We start from the raw sequence: 16,475 nt of genomic DNA, 5'->3' as shown, positions 1-16,475 counted from the left end.
CCCCCGTGGGCGGGCACGTAGACAGAGAAGAGCAGGGAGGAGGCGCCGTCACAGCTGCCCCCTGGGCTGCGTGGCAAGGAGGCGGCCGTGGCTGGGTCCCTGCTCCCTGTGGGCAGGTCCTCCCTAAACCTGATGGACGGTGCTCTGTGCTGAGATGCCCCTGGTGTGGATGCTGCCAGCAAGGACCCCGGGCGGGGGCGGGAGGGTGCGGTCAGTCCCGGCCAAGCCAGAGCCTGCCCCATGGAAGACTCGCGTCTCTCCTGAAGGGCCTTTCTGGAGGGGGCTTTAATCCCCTCTGTAAGCAAGCACCCGCTTCTTCCTTGGGGAGCTCAGGGCCCTGAAATGTTCCTGAAGCCAGGGCCTCAGCCTGAGACGGTGACCCTGTGTCAGATGACAGCCGAGACTGGCTCGGTCCTGGGAGAGGGCTCATCAGGGACCTCTGCTTCCTCTGCTTCGGGCCAGAGACAGGGAGACAGCGTAGGACTCAGGAGGGAGAACAGAGATGATCAGGCTCTTTTCTGGGGCGCTGGGGCTCCAGGCCTGGACAGCAGGCCCGGAGTGGGATGATCGCAGTCAGCGGCTGGCCCCTGCGGGCCCGGAGTGGAGGAGATGACGGTCAGACGTCAGGGTCTCTTTGGGACTGCATTCCTTTTGGCCTCAAGGCTTCAAGGCCCATGTTCACCTCTGTAACTGGGCTTGGCTGTGCCACGAGGCACAAACAAAGAACCCCAGTCTTGTATCTGGTGAAGGACGGCTTGGCCCCCCCAGTGAAGGTGGTCCCAGGATGGAGCTTGACCACGAGGCGGCGGGCAGGGCAGGGGAGAAGTCGGGCAGAGTCTGGAATGAGGACTTAGTGTCATGATACCCCAGGGTCCTCAGATGTGGGGACATGTGGAGAGGACAGTGCAGCGAGGAGAGGGTGGACACCGACAGGCCACAGGCAGGCTGGGATGGAGACTCGAGGGACCGCAGCAGCTTCCAGGCTGCAGAAGCCCCCAGACCCTGACCGCTGGAGGAACAAGTCCCTGCGAGGTCGCCGAGCTTGTTCGCAGCCCCGGCGGTGCTGGACACCCAGCGGACTTCACAAATCCTGGTGCGGGACTGCGGCCGAGGTGCTGGTCCGTTTGGTCTGGAGTGTGGCTTGGTCATCAGGAGGCCATGGAACTCCCCAAACTGTTACAAAAGCGACACCAGGGTTGGGACCACTGTCCTCCATGGCCCCCTCTACCCTGGCTTCTTGTGTGACCGGGTCCTGGCACCGTCCTGGGGAGCACAGGGGTCGGGCAGAGACGAGGGTCCCAACTCTGGCTTCCTCTGCCCCTTTCTTTCCTCACGGTCTTCAGTGCAACCACCTCTGTGATGGCTCTCGACACCCTTTCCCCTACGTCTTCCATCCGGGGCTGGGAGCCATCGGGGTGACGCATGCCCACATGCCCCGGGGAAACTGAGCAGCTCTTTAATGTCACTAACGCCTTCACCAAGTCTTTGCTCTCCGGGATTCCAGATTAACCCCACCCCGGGCACATGGCAGCTCTGCTCTTAGCTGGAGCCTCTAGGTGAACCCCTGGTGTCATGAGAATCATACTTAACTCAAAGCGCACCCCTACTCAAAGAAGTATTATTATTTTCATTTTTCATCTTGAAAATTATTTGCAGACTTGCTGGCTCACGGTGAATCTCCAAGTATTTTGCAACTCCTCTTCACATACTTCTGCAAGGTTCTGGCAACTGCCACGCGAAATGAGTCGGAGTCACAAATGTTTTGCAAGAGAGAGCTCTGAGACCCGGATGTAGGAGACAGGGTGCTGTATCTGCTGGCAGCTGTGATTGACCCTGTTCCCACCCCTCCCAGGACAGAAGGGATGCCATCCTGTGTCCTTTCTGTCTCCTCTTTGAGTTTAAAGAAGAACTGGGAGAACAGGAGTCCCGGCAGGCTTTTATTCCCAGTGCACTGAGCCCCCTCCTCCTAGTGCTGGTGGTGATGATGGGGGCGGTGAGCTGTCCTGGAGGCAGGGACACGGGGGTCTCTCCCGGGGGCAGGGACGCGGGGGTCTCTCCCGGGGCTGGGACACGCGGGGGTGAGCTCTCCCGGGGCAGGGACACGCAGGCCCTCTGGGAGGGGCGGCCCGAGCACAGCGGCTCCCAAACCTGCCCCGCACGGAGGTCTGAGGGTCACTTCGGTGAGCTGTGTGCCTGGCCTGGGAGCACGGGAGGCCCTCCCCAGGTGCTCGCCCGAGTCAGCAGACCGGCTCCCGGGACACCCACAGAGCCGCACGCTCAGTGCATCTTTGCTGGGGGTGCGGGTCCCCTCCGGCCCCCTGTCCCCCTGAACCAGCGCTGTGGGCCGAGGAGAGAGCAGCAGCGGGAATGGGGCCAGCAAGCGACCCGCTGCCGGCGGCATGGGGACCGCGTCAGGCGGCGCCGGAGTGCCCACGGAGAGCGACGCTGAGAGCCGCCACGGGCGCTGGGGCCTGCCTGCCGCACCCCTCCCATCACCGCCCCGCCTCGCTCTTCCCCGGAGGCCCCCAGCCCGCCGCCGCCACCTCCCGCTGCCGGCTTTTCAGCCTCCGCGGCCGGGGGTGAGGGATGGGCGAGGGTCCTCCTGCGCAGCCCGAGCGCCTCCCGGCCTGCGCGGAAGCCCGTGTGCGACTCCGCCCTGCGTCTCCCAGGCCCCGGGCTTGGCACGACCCCACTCCCCAACCTGCACTCTCACCCCGTCTTCCCCGGTGAGCCCTCCCGGCCTGCAGGCCTCTCCCCGACGCGGACGGGTCTCCACCTGCCGGTCCCCGCAATGACCGTTTCCGCGTCTGTGCACCGTCCATCCAGGCCCCCTGGTCCCCACACTGCGGGAGGAGAGGCCGCTCTGCCCGCTCTGGGCTCCGGCTGCCCTCCCCGGCCCCGGGCGGCCCGCGAGGGGGCCCCAGGGTCCACCCTGAGCGAAAGAGCGCGCCGGAGGCTTCCTCGGGCATGTCAATGGAGAGACGTGTTTGGAGCGGCTCCTTGCTGCGCTTGCAAAGCCCGGGAGGGCGCCTTCTCCCCGCCGCTCTCCGCTGCCCCAGCGCCCCCACCACAGCGGGAAGGGGCCCGCAGGTGCAGAAGCCCCTCGCCCAGCCCAGCCAGAGCAGGAAGCTGGGGCAGCGGCCCTCCGCCCTGGAGGGAAGCCCCACCTCCCGACCCTCCCGAGGGGGCGACTTGGAACCGAAGTCGGCCTCGCGCGCATGCACCTCGTGTCCATCGGGCCTCGCGCAAAGACACGTGCACCTTCACCTTCTGGGTTGGGGCAATTTTGCTCTCCTACAATTTAAAATTAGTACCAGCATTTGCTTTATGTTAATTAACATCAGCATTTGCTTTATAGGGCTTCCCTGGGGGCTCAGATGGTAAAGAACCTGCCTGCAATGCAGGAGACCTGGGTTTGATCCCTGGGTCGGAACGATCCGCTGGAGAAGGGAAAGGCTGCCCACTCCAGGATTCTCGCCTGCAAAAATCCCATGGACAGAGGAGGCTGGCGAGATACAGTCCATGTTGGACACGACCGAGCGACTAACACTTTCATTTCTCTTTGCTTTATATAGTATGTGTAACTGAACCATGAATAGTATGACTATGCAATTTGTGTATTAACATGGTAAACCTATTTTCAGTGCAATGAGAAGATGCACGTAAGTATAAGCTGTATCTTTTAAAAAATATTTTAATCTATTTATCTACTTGGCTGCACCAGGATCTTAGTTGCAGCGTGTGGGATCTAGTCCCCTGAGCAGGGATGGAACCCAGGCCCCTGCATTGGGAGCCAGGAATCTTAGCCACTGAACCACCATGGAAGTCCCATAAGCTGTATCTTTCCAGTAACCATCTGTTTAATTGTTGTTGTTCAGCCTCTCAGGCGTGTCTGACTCTTTGCGACCCCGTGGACTGCAGCACGCCAGGCCTCCCTGCCCATCACCAACTCCCGGACTTTACTCAAACTCATGTCCATTGAGTCGGTGATGCCATCCAGCCATTTCATCCTCTGTTGTCCCCTTCTCCTGCCTTCAATCTTTTCCAGCATCAGGGTCTTTTCAAATGAGTCAGCTCTTCACATCAGGTGGCCAAAGTATGGGAGTTTCAGCTTCAGCATCAGTCCTTCTAATGAATATTCAGGGTTGACTTCCTTTAGGATGGACTGGTTAGATATCCTTGCTGTCCGAGGGACTCTCAAGCGTCTTCTCCAACACCACAGTTTGGAGGCATCAGTTCTTTGGTGCTCAACCTTTTTTTATTGTTCAGCTCTCACATCCATACAGGACTACTAGAAAAACCACAGCTTTGACTTGATGGACCTTTGTTGGCAAAGTGATGTCTCTGCTTTTTAATACACTGTCTGGGTTTGTCATAGCTTTTCTTCCAAGGAGCAGGCATCTTTTAATTTAATGGCTGCAGTCACCATCTGCAGTGATTTTGGAGCCCAAGAAAATCAAGGCTGTCACTGTTTCCATTGTTTCCCCATCTATTTGCCATGAAGTGATGGGACCGGATGCCATGATCTTAGTTTTTTGAACGTTGAGTTTTAAGCCAGCTACTTGGCATTAAGTTGATAATATGGAAAACGTTTTCGTTTTTTAAATTATTTCAGTTGAGTAGACCCAGAGGTTTTGTGCTGCCGTGCTCTGAACTGGTATAAGAGGCGCTGTGGTCGCCTCCCTAGGAATCCTCACAAGGTGCCCTGGGGGAGGCGGGGTCTGGAAACCTCTGTCGGCCCTGGGGCTGAGGGTGGAGGGAGGAGGCTGTGCAGTGCCACTAGGCACCACCAGGGGGCAGACGCAGCCCGCACTGGCCGGGGCGCTGGACCAGGGGACAGACCTCCGTCAGCAGGGGTCTGGGGTGCAGAAGGGAGGTTATGGGGCTGTCTGGAGCCTGCCCTGCCCACTCCCTCCCATCAGCCCAACTAAGACCAGGACCCCTCAGGAGCCTGCCCTGCCGACCCCCTTCCATCAATCGGAGCACGACCCCGAGATCTGGATGAGAAGCCCACACATGCAGGGCCCAAGGAGCACGGGGCGCCCGGGCAGCAGTGGGGATGGGCTGGGGTCTTCTCAGCCCTTCGGGTTCACAGACTGTGGCTCCTGGGATGCGAGGACTTTGTGATCTGGGAAAACACCTGGCAGCTGAGCTCTTATTTTGCAAAGCGGGCTTGGAGTGGCGACTCTGGCAGAAAGCACAGGCTGCCTGACCCTGGGTCTGGTGCCAAGAGAAGGGGCAGGAGTGACGCTGGGACCCGCGTGTTGCCCGTCGCCAGAGCAGGAGGGAAGGGGCCCGGAGCCCAGCGCGTCCAGGCGGGTGGACCGGCCACGTCCCAGCATCCCCCCTCCCTCGGTCGGCCACCTGCATTGCTGCGCTGTCTTCTAAAGCTAACAGATGAGGCAGTGGATATTTGAACGATGCCCACTGTGCAGTCCTGATAACTGAAGGTCGGGTCTGCGGTCTGCAGGGGACCCGCTCCAATGGGGCCAGCCCAACTCCCCAGGGAGCATCACCTGGCCAGTCTGAGGCTGACCTCCGGCAGTGGTCCTGCTTCAGGAAAAGCCTACTGCCAAGACGATGGGGTGCGTTCCGTGTTTATGGGGCTTGATGGGAAAATCACCTCCCTTACGATGAACATAAATGTTCTGTGTTCAGCCCATCTTATCCCCACAGTCTCTGTGTCTCGCCTCAAGGGTTCCCAGGGGCCACAGCAGAAGGTGCTTCTCCAACACCCGGGGTGCTGCAGGCTCTGCTGGGAGGAGCCGGAGAATGGGGACTTGGGCGCAGGAACCGTCACAGGGGTCCTGAGATGGGCACAAGGCCAGGGTTCCTCACTTCAGCCCTTCCCTGGGCTCAGCTTTGGCCGAGAGCGTCATGGCAGCCCGCCAAGGAGGCCAGGACAGACCTCCCTGCGTACCCTGAACGGAAGTGCCGACGAGATGTGACTCAACTGGAACCTCGGCTAAACGTGTCCCCCCGGACCCGCAGCGGCCGGGGCAGGCGGACGTGACCCAGCTCCGAGGTTGCTGGTGACACTTGCGAGCCTTGGCCGGAGCTGGGGGTGGCAGCCGGGATATCACTGACTCACAGATGCCAAGAAGCCAGACTTCCAAGTCTACTTAGGCTATCGTTTCTTATTGCCAACGAAAAGTGTCATACCTCTGTCTCTAAATCTGCAGGCCTGGTGCCGGGTGGGGCTTGCTGGCTGGAGATGAAGAGAAAAACCAGCAATCCTGATCGTGTCTTTACTTAAACCTTCGCGATCACGCACACCACAGGGTTTGCTTTTGTTTGATTCTTTAAATGCGGTGTTAGGTGTCATTAATCTTGAAGATTGATTTCTCATTGCCCCACTGTCCTCTCAGCCTGGGATAGAGGGCTGGTTTGGCTCAAAAGCATTCCTTCTTCACAAGGACGACCTGTCCTCTACCTCCAGCATCCACCCTTTAAGACGCTGAAACCCACAAAAGATAGAAAACCAGACATTTTCAGCTTTCCTGTGAAGGGTGGGCCTGTGCCCACTGGAGGGGGGGGGTGTCCCAGTGCCTCCCCACCTCCTCCTCCCCGGAGTAGCGGCCTTTGGGGGGTCCTTGGGAAGGGGGGTCCTTTGTGCTGCCCTGAGCTGTGCCTGCAGCTTGAGGCCACCCCTGACCCCCGCATTGTCACTGGGCCCGCCCGTCCCCTTCTCCACCTGGAGACCCCCGCCCGCCCCCATCCCCCGTCCCTCCCTCCTGCGCCTTCTCGGTTGTGGCTTCACCCACTTCACCCCAAGCCGACTTCAAACTTCCTGACTCTGGTGGGGAACTCCCAACAGAGAGGGGGTGGGCTTCCTGAGGCCCGATTTCCCAGCGAGGCCCCACCCACGGTCCCGGGGTCGGGCTGGGACCCGGCTTTCTGGGCACACAGTTCACCCCATTCCGAGGGCAGGCTGTGTGTCCTTCCCGGGGCTGCGCTCTGCTCAGACTTGGTTTGGGGCTCGGAGTCCGGAGGGGGCCCCCAGGAGGAGCGGCCACCAGAGGGCGCTGCTGCCCAGGGCGCGTCCTGCCCGCGTCCACCCGGCGAGGACCCCGGGGGAGTCAGTCTGCAGGGCTGGGGTTCCCTTCCTCCGCCCTCCGAGGGGCGCAGCCGGTGGGGCCGCCCGGCCGCAGGGCTGGTCTCCGTGTCCGGGCTCCGTGGGCTTGGAGGTGCCGGGAGGAGTGACTGGGGCCATCGCAGGCGGGCGGGGGGCGGCTGGGGTGCGGAGGCCACGGGGCGCCTGGGGCAGAGCTGAGGGAGGGAGGGGTGGGGGCCGAGGGCCAAGGGGCAGCCGCGCCTGGTGCCCTGAGGACAGGCGGACACACGCGCGCGCACGCACACAGGTGCACGCGCATCCGAGCATCCGAGCAGGCTTCAGACTGGGGCCCTCTGCAGGCTGGACCGTGCCAGGCTTTGGCCGGGCGCAGTGTGGCCTGGACCCCAGGGGAAGGAGCCAGGCCACATTCTGAGCCCCGGGCTGCCCCGTGGGCGGGAGGCTGGGCCGGAGCGTGGTTTCGGGAGTCCCCCTCCCACCGGACCGCCGGCGCGCTCAGGTCTGGTTCTCAGGGCTGCCCCGCGCACCTGAGCAGGTAACAAAGCCCTATTCACCCCCCGTCACTTTTATGACCCCTCTGTGGTTTCCTGGAGGATCCAGCCACTTTGATGTGGGTGTTTGCTCCTACGGACCCGACGCTGTTGATCTGAGCAACGGTCCATCCCCGACGGCCGAGCTCCCGGGAGCCTCGTCCTGGCAGCGATTGCAACTGCCTTTTATTGCTCCACAGGTGTCTGCAGCCAGACAAACGGGGCACAGAGGCCGTTATTGATAAGGAAATGTGATACCCGAGGAGCCCGGGGAGCTTCCGCGGGGGCTCAGCAGGGCTGGACGGACCCCAGGAGCATGAAAAGGGCGATTGTGCGTGGCAGGAAACAGGCTCACCTGCTCCGCAATTAGAGGCACCTGTGTTGACTTGTCCCGTGAGGGGAACTCATTTTTCAACCGGTGAGACGCATGTTTACCTGGAAAGCCCAGCGTCCCACTTGCCCCTTTCATCAGGAACCAAAAGATGGCTTTTGTCCCTTATGATCTGAGCACGTGGACGGGTGAAGCAGTCTTCGCTGTCAGGGTGCTGAGGCTGAGATGGGCCCGCGGGTTGATCTGGACCGAGTTCTGGCGGGCAGGTCGCTGCAGGAGGTGGGGGGCACCGTCGGGTCCCCTTGTGCGGGGGTCACCGAGCCCAAAGCAGCCACTCGGGACACCTTCCCTGCCGCTGTCTCTTTACGTCGTGGCTCAGGTCTGCAGGGTCTGCCTCACACACCCCTGAGTTTCACGTGCCTCTGAGGAGGCAGAACCGCTGGCAGATAAGCCTCCTGCCTTGCTTTTATCACATGTTCTCCAAGAAGGGGCCCAGCGCCCGTGAGGCCCTCCAAGCCCACCTCTGACCGGCGCACAGAAGGGGTTGCGGTAGAGATGGCTCACGCCCAGAGACTCGGGTGTCCTCAACAGTCCTGGGGGCACCAGCCATGGGGTGGATGGCAGGGGACCCCGGGCCATGCTGAGGACCCACTGCCCCCTAGTCCCCAGAAGTTGCTGGCCGACGGAGGGAGGGCCCCGAAGGGTGAGATCAGTGCTCAAGCCCTCACCCGAAGCAGAAACTGAACCGGGCTGGAGGCTGGAGGGCCCAGGGGCGGCCGGGGAGCACGTGGGCTCTGCCCATGGCTGTCCGCTCCGCTGCAGCCTGCTTCACAGGTGACACGCGGCCAGGGTGGGACCGCGTGGAGCCCGAGGATGGGGCCGCTGGGGAGCCTGCCCCGACCCTCCCACCCCTGGGGGCTTCCCGTCCTCCTTCTATCCAGAGGGGACGGCGTGGGGGACACTGACGAGAGGGCCCCATGAGGCAGGCTGCTGCGGCGGCTGGCGGGCCCCTCTGTCCACCACCGCTGGTCCCGCCTTCTGGCTCAGGGCACCCAGGGCTCGTCCCTCCTCGGCCGGCAACGAGGCCTGACACCCAGCAGTCCTCCTGGGCCCCCCCTGCCAGGGGCCGGCGCACCATGGAGCTGCTGCGTGGAGCGGGGGCGGGGGTCTCAGGGTCCTCTCCCTGAAACATCCAGTTCTTGGGGCCTTGGGGTCGCGTCCCTGGGAGAAGGCCCCCCTCCAGCCTCCCTCCAGCCAGATCGCCACCGGTCGAGGGGAAAGCCTCAGTCACTCGGCACAGTGACCTTCACGGGGTGAGGGAAGCTGCTCGCTAAGCTGAGGCCACCAAGCGGATCTCCTGCTGCTTCCAGGGGGAGGGGACAGGGCGTGGACCCCCTGCAGCTCCCTGGGGGGGGACAGGGCGTGGACCACCTGTAGCCCAGGTGCTCAGGCATAGCCGGTCCCTGTGTGGGCTGTGGGCTTTGGACGCAGGTCCGTCAGGGCGGACACAGATCTCAGGCCATCGTGTGTGTAGACGTGGAAACAGGGACGCCCCTCTGACCTCTGAAGGGTTTGGCTTCTTGTCTGCAAAGTGAACACAGTTGTACGCACTTTGTAGGATGGTTCCAACTAAGACGGCGAACGTCTCTGAACACCTCGCAGGGCCTGAGGACCTGAGGGGTTGCACCTGGGGCCATGGGCGTCCGAGCTCCCCACTCCTGGTGAAGACTAGAGCCAGCCCCCTCTCTCTGTCTGCTGGAGCAGGCGCCCCTGGAAGGGCCTAGCCTGGCCGCCACTGGAGGGGCCTCCGCTGGGCCCCCAGGCTCACCTGCCTCCCCTTCACAGAGACCACAAGCACTTTCTCCCCAATCAGGTACAAACAGGCCGCGGGATCCACAGCCCCCTTCTCCCCGTCGTAACACAGTTAGCAGTCAATGTCGGAGGAAAATCTGAGACGGAAAGTGTTAGAAGCATGTTCTGGAAGGGCGGCCTCGGGCGTTAGCTCTCATCCAGCTGAGACAGCACCCGGGGCAGAGCTTGAACACCGAGAGTGACGTGGGGGCTTCCCAGGCCCACGTGCAGGGTCTTGATGAGAATGGCCTGCGGGCACTGCTCTTTAGTCTCCAGGCATGTCCTGCTCTTCGTGGCCCCTGGACTGTACCCCCGCCCCCCCCCCCAGGCTCCTCTGTTGGTGGGACCCTCCAGCCAAGAACACTGGAGTGGGTTGCCACGCCCTCCTCCAGGGGATCCTCTTGACCCAGGGGTGGAACCCAGGTCTCCTGGATTGGCAGTTTCTTTACGACCGAGCCACGCGGGAAACCTCACCTATGGACACTCGGTAATAAGATGCGGTTGTGAACTTGGTTTTGGGTCTTCAAAGTCAGGCTAACCACCTTTAAATCGTTTTAAAGTTGCAAACGAGGAGTTGTCTTGGGGTGACGTGGTACAAACCAGACCCAGCTGTGGGCGCCTCCCCACCTGGCCTCTCCTGAGCCCTTTCAAGGACCGAGCCCCTCGCCATGTGGCACCGCCCCGCGCAGACTGAGTCAGCGCGAAAACGCCTCGCCTGTGTGTGAGAGCCGTGGGCCGTGAAAGGTCTGGTGCAGCCCCCAGACTCTCTGCCCCTCTGTTTCTAGACGTGGGTCGATGGATGGAATAATTAAAAAGAGTGGTTTTCCCTTCTTCTAAAACCTTCCTCTCCATACGTCTGTTTGTAAACATAATATCAAGGTAATGGTGTCCATGCACTGATAATTTAGGATATCTAAGCTAATGTATCTTTTTTTCCAGGGCCTCATAAAGTCTGACATTTATAATCTCCCAGTCGGTACAGTTTAAAGTGAAAGGCAGCCCCGCCGAGTGGCCCGCACACGTGCAGATGGGTAAATGCATTTTTAAATGAAGGCATCTCTCAGGGGTTTCTGCTGTTGTTGTTTTGGTTTTGTGTTTTCATACCACAAGATGCTAAGTAATCTGTTGATTTAGTAAAGTATGTATTTAATCCCCAAAGAAAACTCTAAAAGGGTTGACATAAAAAGCAGCGAGGGCACGGGACTTGGTTCAGAACAAGGCCCTGGGGGCCCCCGTCCCTTTAGAGAGGGCCGCGTGTGCGGGGCGCGGTGCCCCGCCCAACGCTCCAGGGTCACCGCACTGCCCCGACACAGGTGGTCGTCCCCTGAAGGCTCCCGTGAGCTGGGCGGGCGGAAAACCCACGTCCCAGGAGGGGCAGAGGCGGACGAGTCCAGGTCGCTCTGACCACCTGGCGTTTCTGGTGAGCGTTTCTGTTCTTTGCGCCAACCTGCAGCCCCAAGTTTGAGGAAGGAATCAGTGAGTCCTCGAATGTAGGTTTGTATCCCCTCCCGATGATGCCTTCCCGTGCTCCGGATGCTGTGGGCGACGTGGTCCTCCGGTCCCTCTGATGTCCAGGTCTCCTCGGCCAGCACCCACTGCCTTCTCTTGACCTCAGCGTTTACCTGGTTTTCACCCCTGAACCCCCAGACAGGCAGCGACAAAGCGTGACCTGGGGAGAAGGGTCCCTCTAGCCCACCCGGCCTTTCAGGTCGGTCTTCACCCACAGGCAGGCCCTGGACTTGCCCATGGGTGGAGGTGGGTGAAGACTCTCTGCTGGGTGTCCACTGTGACCAGCGTTGTTCAGTCACCGAATCATGTCTGATTCTCTGCGGCACGTCCCTGTCCTTCACCATCTCCTAGAGTTCGCTCAAACTCATGTCCCTCGAGTCACTGATGTCATCCAACCACCTTGTCCTCTGTTGCCCCTTTTTCCTCCAGTCCTCAATCTTTCCCAGCATCAGGGTCTTTTCCAATGAATCAGCTCGTTGCATCAGCTGGCTAAAGTATTGGAGCTTCAGCTTCAGCATCAGTCCTTCCAATTAAGATTTTTCTCTTGTCCTCAAATTAAGCATGTAAGCATGTTTCATGCAGCACTTTGCCAAATCCTGCCAGGACTCAGTGGGCTGAGCCTCTCTTGCAAGTCACCCTGCCCTATGTCTGAGACCAGCCAACACTCTGTCTGGGGGTCAGCAGTGGGCTCAGGATCCCGTATTTTCTCCTGGCCTCTTGCAGACCCGGGGACTGTTATGTGCAGGTTGCTTCATCCAAGTCTGCTTCCAGACGCCTTCCTTGGCCCCTGGACCCATCAGCATCAGAGCCAGAACTGACCCCAGGATGAAGGACTCAGTTCTATGGCCGACGCTGTCATCTCCTCTGCACTGGTCCCCCACTTGGACCCCCATCTGCTTCCCAAAAGAGAAGGGGATTTGCTCAGAAACACCCCCCATGCTGATGAACCAGTGAGTCTGGAGGAGGCTGGTCCCTCCTCAGCTTTTGGGGTCCACCTGACTGGCCTTGGGTGGGGCTTTTCACCCTCGGAATTCTGGGCTTGCGGGCCAGGTGGCCCCCATTTGGGGGCATCCTGTGATCTGTCACACATTCTGTGCTCTGGACTCAGGGAGCACAGTCTCCAGACATGGCCAGTGTCCTCGGGGAACAGAAGGGACCCCCACGGAGAGATCTGCTCCAAGCCAAGGATGACAATCTCCAGGGAGGGTGAGCGCCCCTCCTAGACCACTTCTGAAGGTGCCCCTGACCTGGATTGACTCTGGACAGTGAGGTGTGAGGAGGGTTCGCTGGCGACTTCCTGGGAAAGGTTTCTTGCTCTTTAACAGGCACATGAGGAAATGTGCCCTCTTCGCACTGAATCTTGTCTGATGGGGCCTGAGGCCACGTCCCATGGGGACCATCTGCGGCTCTCCTGCCCAACGGGACCTGTGAACAGGGCAAAGCCAGGCACATCGAGGGGAGCAGAGCCCGGCGTGCCTGGCCCCAAACCCTGACGTTTTATGATGTAGGTGCATCTACAGCTGCTGCTGGGACAAACCAGCACCAATGTGGTTGCTTAAAACCATAGGAACTCGTTCTCTTGTGGTTCAGGAGGTGGCAGGCCTGAAGCCTGTCTCACCAGCTGGAGTGGGGCATAGGGATGGCCCCTCGGGAAGCCCAGGGGCGCCCCAGCCTTTTCCTGCTGCAGCGCTTGACTTGTGGCGCCTCTTCCATCCGCCAAGAGCATCACCTGGCCTCTGCCCCGTTCTCCTCGTCACATCACCTCCCTTCTGTGGTCACGGCTGTGGTCACGGCTCCCTCTGCCGGGTTCTTACAGGGACCCTCGGGATGGATGCTCGAGGGCCATCTCCCCATCTGGACATCCTAGACTCATCACGCCTGCAGAAGTCCCTTTTGCCATTTTGGGTGACTTTCAAAGCTTCCAGGGAGGAGGGCGTGAACATCTTTGGGGGTCCCTGTCCTGCCCGCGGCCCAGGGCACACGGTCTGTAGTGTCTAAGCTGGAGGGGGTGCGTGCTGTGTGTGCGGCTGAGCACGCCCCACTGTACACCTTCCCCCGGATCCCCTCGTGGCGTCAGAACCCCAGGCTGCCTCGCCCACAGCTGTGCTGGGCCCTGGCCTTGCTGCCTGGAGTCGTCTGAGGATCCCTGTTTAGAAGGCTGCCTGCTTCCAGGGTGAGACCGTGGGTGCTTGCTTGACACTGTGCCACATTCACTCCAGGGAAGCTCGGGTCCATAAAGGAGGCGTGAGTCACTTGCTGGGGTCCCGTCAGCTCCAGACACCCCCCCTTCTGTAAACAGCAGGCCCGACGTGAGGTCACCAGCAGCCACAGCGGCCAGGACCTTGCTGTTTGCTCTGGCACCCTAACAGGCGTGTTGACCAGGTCAGCGGTCACCGCATCGGCCGGGCTGTGACCAGATCGCTTCTGCACAGATGGGCGGCTCTGCTGGTTTCCTTCTTGGTCTCAGGGTGGAGCTGGACCAGAGCTGATGTCGGATGCGGGGCTGGGTTGAGGGTCCCCTGAGAAAGAGAGAAACCCGATCCGTCCGTTGCTCTGGGTCTATACCCCCAGCTGCAGGTGCTTCTCTGCGAGGCTGCCAAACCCCAGCACCACGTCCGGGGACGTCTCCAGGCGCTGCCCTTGGAGGGTGGTGGGGCTGCCACCCCACAATGCAGAACCTGCTTCAGAGGCTTCGGTTTCCACTGGGAACCCCTACAGCTCAGGGTCAGATACGAGGTACTCGGCCCACATGAGTAATTTTAATAAAAATGCGTCTCTCCTTCTTCATCAGCAGACCTCACTGGTGAGCTCAGAACTCGGAACCTGGAGGAGGCGGTGGGTCGGTGAGAGTCGGGACGCAGGCCTCCTCATATGGGATTGCTGTCCGTCACGGACGGAGGAGACCCGCTCTTCTGATCCTGACACCACCAACGAATCCTGGGCTCCGAGTTACAACAGCAACAGCGTCTCAGCCCCACGTCCCCTGCCCACATGCCAGGGGCCGTCCCGTGTGGTCCCCGCGGACCCGGGTCACTGGCACAAGGGTGCCAGGCATGGAGACGGCCCCTGTGTCGCTGTGAGGGGCATGGGGACCCCGGGGACTTGCAGAGACCCTCCCCGCCCCCCACCCCGCAGCCAGCAGCAGCCGGCCTGGATGAGCAGCAAGGAGTCAGGGGTGCATGGCCTCTGTTTCCCTTTAAATAAATGTAGCTAAAAAATGAGAGGGGATGTGGTTGGACAAATATATTTGGGGCTTTAATCAAGCCAGAGTTATGCAAAAACCAGCGCAGAACACTCAGGTGGCAGAGGCCAGGGGCCCCGGACGGTCTGCTTCGGCACAGAAGCAGGGGTGAGCAGGGGTCGGGGTCAGGGCTCACGTCAGTGGTCCCCATACCGGGGGGCCTCTCCCTGACCCCAGAGGTGGGTGTTCATGGCCAGGCGTGTCTGTGAGTGATGAGGCCAGTGCCTCGCTGAAGCAACTGGGACGTCTGTAAGTCTAAACCTGAAATAGTCGTGATGAAAGCGGTGGTTTTCTCCCCACGTTCCCTGCTTGGGGAGGCCGAGAGGAACCCTTCTGTGCCGAGAGGGTGGTCACAGGTGCCCCCGGGGGCGCTGAGGAGGGGGGCAGAACCCAGTGGGCGACAGAGGCTCCTCTCGAAGGGCCAGTCCAGTACCCCGAGTCCACGCACAGTTGCGGGTCTGATGAACGTAGGTGGGGTCACTGCAGAATGGCCTCGGGAGGGCGGCCCTCAGGGGACGTCGGGGGACACAGCGAAGTCGTCTGTGGCCTGACAGCTCCTCTGTGTGAGCTCTCCGTGGAGAATAAACAGGGGTGGGCCTGCTCTGAGCCCTCTGCCGGGGCTGGGGGAGGGAGGCTCCACGGGGTGGGGGATGCAGGGAAATTGGCGCGTCTCCTGATCCATGCTTGGGGAGATAGGAACTCCCGAGAGGGAAAATCATCTACCTGCACCCCCAGCCAGCAGGAAACGGCTCGGTCAGTTCAGACTCAGACCCGAGACGCAGCGGGCCGTGAGCAGGCTGCCAATCTGTGTGCACGGAGGCCTTTGGCCGAGGCGGCGAGGAGGGCGTGCCCGGCCAGGTGTGCGGCCCGTCTGCCCCACAGTCCCAGGGCCCGTCTTCTGGCCCAGCTGGGAACCGACCGGGGCACACCACTCCAGGCCCTGAGACCAGGAGCTGTAATCCTCACGGGCAACTGCCGGAGAGCCCCGTGTGTGCACACACCTGTGAGCGTGCAGGCCAGGGCACACGTGTCCCTGGAGGCGGCCTGGCCAACGGCAGCAGCCGTCTCTGGCACCAGCGCGATTCCGGGTTTCAGCTTATGAGAGAGCCCAGGCTTGACCGGAGCCCCTGGGCTTCTCTGCCAACACTCGGTCAGGTGGCAGGCAGATTCCTAACCTCGATCAGACGCCCCCGGAGGCTGTCGGGCAGGCTTGCTGGGACGCTCTGCCGTGGGCTGGCTGTGTTTCCGGACAGCTGTCCGCTGGGCACACCTGGGTGGATTTCAGCCTGAGGGGGCCTCTGCTCCCTGGCCCCCCACCTGTTAGGAGGGGAGCGGTGGGAGAAAGGACAGCTGACTCAAACAGGGGGGTTTTCTGCAGGCCTGCCCTCCGCTTCTGCCTTTCTTTGGTTTCCAGAATCTAAGAGGAGGTGCGTGGAGGCAAACACCTAATTTAGCATAGCCCCGAGGAAGCAACGGGCACCCAGAGGCGGGGCTTCCTCCTTCCCACGCCCGGGGAGACGGCCCTGTTCTCACCGACGACGTGGTGGATGAAGAGGTCCCCCGGGTTTCCCGGCGCTTCCACCTTTCTGGACAAGCGATGGGCAAGGGACCCTGAAGTGAAGGAGCCCGGCAGAAAGGAAGTCAAGCGGACGGCAGCGTGCCCGGCTCTGTTCTCTGGCAGTGAGGGGAGCTGCTGGGCACGGAGCTGCCTTTCCTAACACTGTCCAAGCACAGGCTTTGCCTGGAGGTCAGCGAGCGTCTCCACCACCCGAGGGTCCTCGGGGTCTGTGCGGCCTTGGGGAGCCTGGCCCTCAGGGGGAGCAGGCGGCCTTGTCCGCGGGGAGCCTGGCTCTCAGGGGGAACAAGGGAGGCCTTGCCTGTGGGGAGCCCGGCCCTCAGGGGGACAGGCGGCCTTGCCCATGGGGAGCCTGGCCCTCAGGG

The sequence above is a fragment of the Muntiacus reevesi genome, chromosome 3, assembly GCF_963930625.1.
Source record: "Muntiacus reevesi chromosome 3, mMunRee1.1, whole genome shotgun sequence".
Classification (NCBI taxonomy): domain Eukaryota; kingdom Metazoa; phylum Chordata; class Mammalia; order Artiodactyla; family Cervidae; genus Muntiacus; species Muntiacus reevesi.
The sequence above is the reverse complement of the archived record's forward strand: the minus strand, read 5'-3'. Positions refer to the sequence as shown.